The sequence below is a fragment of the Neopelma chrysocephalum genome, unplaced genomic scaffold (assembly GCF_003984885.1).
Source record: "Neopelma chrysocephalum unplaced genomic scaffold, ASM398488v2 Primary Assembly neopelma1_189, whole genome shotgun sequence".
Lineage (NCBI taxonomy): Eukaryota > Metazoa > Chordata > Aves > Passeriformes > Pipridae > Neopelma > Neopelma chrysocephalum.
Window position 1 is genome coordinate 1,516,464 of NW_020897851.1, and position 4,245 is coordinate 1,520,708.

The 4,245-nt window shown below is 51.0% G+C and overlaps 1 long non-coding RNA gene across 1 annotated transcript in view; it reads left to right on the forward strand.

Moving 5' to 3' along the window:
• Positions 1-1,252, forward strand: part of LOC113976934 — a 2,118-nt gene extending 866 nt beyond the window's left edge. The window contains exon 2 of the long non-coding RNA XR_003537219.1: positions 300-1,252. This is a non-coding gene — a long non-coding RNA (uncharacterized LOC113976934). The remainder of the gene's footprint in view (positions 1-299) is intronic.
• The last annotated feature ends 2,993 nt before the right edge of the window (positions 1,253-4,245 follow it).

Below are 4,245 nucleotides of genomic sequence, written 5' to 3' on the forward strand. Positions count from 1 at the left end.
CCGCTCCCCGGGCACCGGGCGGGGAGCGAGGATCGGCCCCACCCCCGGAGCGGCTCTGCCCGCACGGCTCGTCAAAAGTGGAGCTCGGAACGGCCTGCGCGTCTCCTCTGCCCTCCAACGGGCGCCGCTTTAACTGTGGAGACAAGAAAGCCCCAGAGAAAGAAGCGATGTTTTCTGAAATTACACCCACTGCGATGCTGTGGGGATCAGCCCCCGAACCACCGCCCCATCCCGTGGGATCGCTCCACATGCGCGTGGAGGTGCCGCTTCACACTTGCCGTTTTCTTCCCCGTCTGCAGGTGTGTGAACTGACCCCCTCGTCGTGAGCGAACGCGTCCGAGACCTGGGTGAGGCTGTACAGAGAGCCAGGGTCCCGCCCGGGATGGGGGCTGACCGGGCCTCGCGTCCTGCAGCGGACGCTTTGTTTGCCCACGTAGTTTATGTCCCTGCAGGCTACATAAAAGAGCCCTGAGCGATTGCCCAGCCCAGCGCTGGCCTCCTACCACGGGATCGCGACACAGGGCAGAGCCGTGGGTTCAGAGGTCACCCAAGAGGGACTGGGTTTCCTGGGCACCCCATCGAGTTCCCCATGCAGGAGGGGACACGGGTGGGCCCCAGTGCATGGCACGCTCAGCACTGTGTGGACGCTTCAAGCCGAAGCAATGGTAGAGCCGACAGCCAAGAGGAGTGGCTGTGGGATGTGGGCACAGCATCGCTGTCTCCAGACTGAGTTTCCACTAAGAGCAGAGCACCCAGGCACTGGAGGAAAGTCAGGGGGAAGCTCGTAGGCTCGGTCTCCCCGTGCAGCTGCAGCAGCTACACCAGCGTAAGGGTGAGGGTTGAGCGTGGAGGCACTTTGCCACAAACAAATAGCCAGGAGCAGTTAAACAAGGGTGGGAAATGGTGGCTGCTGTTTGGTCACGGCTGCCTGGAAATGCTGTACAGGCGAGCCCCGAGAGCTGTCCTCCCTCTCCCCAAGCTGTGCCTTGCTGCCCTGCCTCTTCTCGTGGCATGGGTCTTTCGTTATACAAAACATGTTAGTGAGGCTGATGGGGATTCTGCACGACTTCTGTTCTGGAGAGAAAAATCCTCTGTTGTTGTCTAATCTCATTTCTACACCTGCCAATTTCCCTCTCCCTCTCCTGTTCTCCTCACCCTCTTCAGAGCACTAATTAATACACAGCTGCCTTGGCCATGCCATGTCCACTGAAAATCTGCATTGAATTAAATGCTATGCTTTCCTGCTATCTAACTCATTGTCTCTGCTAATCATATCCTTAATTAATAGAGTTATTAGCTGTTTTTGAATATGGGGCTCCCAGTTGTTAGTAGCTTTTTTCCCCTTAAACTACAAGTTAGCAATTTCTAAATGTGATCATGTCTTTAATTGCATAGAAATAAACCCCCATGATCCCAAACCCTTAATCTGCCTATTTTAGGATTTCTTATGGCTGCTTACCCTGATAGCACAGCATCTTCCACGTGAAATCAGCCTTTTAAGGCATATCAAATTAGGTTCCAGATTACAGTGAATTAAAAAAAAATAGGCCAAAGAACATTGAAAAATGTGTGACTTACCCAAAGATATCCAGTACTGGCTCTGTCAGAAAAAATCCCCCAGAGCTCTGACTCCCATTGCCTATGCTGAGAATTTATCTACACTGATACAATTAAAGACAAAATATTTGTGGTATTGAAGGATTATTTGACAAAGATTTTATTGTTGTTGTTAGGAAACAATTCTCTGGTAAGATGCTTTGAGGGGAATATTTTCCAGAAATGATTTCCCACCCCTATTATCTGAGCTGTTAGAAGCTCCACTGAGTATTTCAGGGTAATGCTCCTAATGGAGTAGTAGAGATTTTTAAATCTCTCATACACAGATCTCACCATTATTTTTTGTTCAGGAAGAAAAAAAGGTCAAAATTAAACCACAAACCTCTTGTCATAGAGCATCACCCCCTGCCAAAATCCCTTCCCATTTGACTCCTGTGCAGGTTGGAGGATACCAGGCTCTCAGACAGCTCTGGTGGGGAGAGGGGCTGCGTACACAGGAACTCAAAACCGCTTTAATTATTAATAAATATATTTACACAAGAACAGTTTCCCTTTAGGGGAAACATGAGTTCTCATGCAATTACTCAGGTTATATTGACTCAACACTGTCAAAAAACTAAGATTTCATCACTTTAATACAAGGAGTATAAACATCTATTTATTTAGCAGGGTTTATCTGAAAGGTACCCATAGAGCCTGTGGATTTGCAAAGGAAGTCCACCCTTGCAGCCAGAGATGGCCAGGTTTTTCTTGGCAGCTCTTGGCCAGCACCAGCAGCTCATGGTGGGGCAGAGGACAGGTGCTGCTCACCAGTCAGGCATGTGGGACCCACCGCTGCCTCGAGGCCAGGCAGCAGGAACCCCCAGGGAGAAGAGAACACGCTTCGTGTCTCTGTGTGTGACACTGAGTGCGTTGGGAAGGCCTGACCGGGGGGCACGTGCTGCTGCCTGGAGCAGCTGCCCCTCCTCTGCCCACAGGGCCCTGCAGAGAAAAGGCCCGGGGGGTCCAGTCACTGCAGAGGGGCCACGGGGCACCATGGCAGAGGAACAACCACCCAGAGCTGCTGCTGCAGAGCCCTGGCTGTGCAGCTGGTCACAAGGTGCCTCTGTTCTTACCCAGGCAGCCAGTCCTCGTTTTTTCCCATCTCCTTCACATTGGCCTCTCAGTGTGCAATTTGGGTTATTTCTATATGATTGCAGGTTGGCAGGAGACCACAAGGTGCCTTCACAAACTTACAAACAATGTGTTTTGAATCTCTTTGGCCACTCACTTTCCCTCTCAGAAACCTGTACTGATGGAAAATGGCAGTTGAATAGCTGTACTGCATCAGAGCAGGATCCAGCCCCTGCCTTCTCCCCATCCTGACAGAGGGCATAAGTGGTTATCCAAGAGAAGGGTAACAGGAGAGAGTGGAGTGGTCCCACTTGATCTCCACTGTCCCAGCCCAGAGATGGTCAGGACAGGGCTGTCCCTGGAGGATCGTTTCTGAACAGAGAAGAGCCATTCACCAGAGAAACAGAAGGGGAGATGAGGAGGAGCTGAGAAGCACTTGGACATAGAGAAATCACTGCCTAAACAAGAGCTGTTCACTGATCACCACACTCATCAGATTCTCTCCAGCCCTGCCTGTGACCCTGCCCTGATCCAGCCAGTTGTTAGTGTCTAGTGTCATCAGGCAGGACACATCACCAAGTGCTCTCCTGGGGACTTCAGGGCACTCAGAAGTAACAGAGGGCTTGGAAATAGACTGATTAGCAAACGTCAGTGTATTTTTGGATGAGCGTGGACGAGTCCCTATTTTGTTGTTATTAATCTGTATTGCAGGCACTGCTCATGGAGAAGGAGGCCAGACTGTTGTTACTGTTATTACTGATGATTTAGCACCACTGCTAGGTGGTCTTAGCAGAAGGACTAAGACAAGGTCGCTTCCCCAACGTCCTTTAATCTAAACACACACTCCAGTGCAGTCCCAGGCTCTGCTGCAAATGGCTGCAACAGGAACCACAGGGGCACAGAATGCTCCTGTGCCACTCTGCTACCAGCCTCCAGCCCTGTTTGAGCAAGGGTGAGAGTGATATATGGGGACCTGAGGCACTTTCCTAAGTAAAATCACCCTTTTATTCTTCAAGCCTCTTTGTTTTCAAATATGAGTCTTTCCCAGTGTAATATAGAGCCTTGCTCTCCTCAGAGTGTGTAATGCAGTCATAACCTTGTCTGCAGTGTGCAGCCAGCTGACATGTTCACCATGAGGGATTTGCCTCCAGAGGGGAGCTGTGCAGACAGAGGTTGTGAGCACAAAAAGGTTTCCTTCTAGGTTCATGACAGATACAGTGCTGGTGAAAGTTCACATGCACAATAACGGCGGGACATTCTGGACTGGGAGGTTTATCACAAAGCATTAAAGAGATGTGTCTTTGGTAGCCTGTGCTAGGTTTAACTTGGGCCCTGCAGGTAGCAAGGAGCTCTTTCACCGCCTGGACCCACACTGGATGCAAAAGCAGCAGGTTCCCCAGTTTTCCCCAGATCTCCTTGGTGACCTGTTGCTTTTATTTTCCTTAGAGGCTTGGGAAGGGCTCAGCACCCGATTGCCCCAGCTTCACACTGGTCAGGGCTGGAGGTGTGGCTGGTGAGCTTGAATGCAGCTCCAGCTCTGGTCTGTGGGAAGCTCAGCCTGTGCTGGGGTGGTGG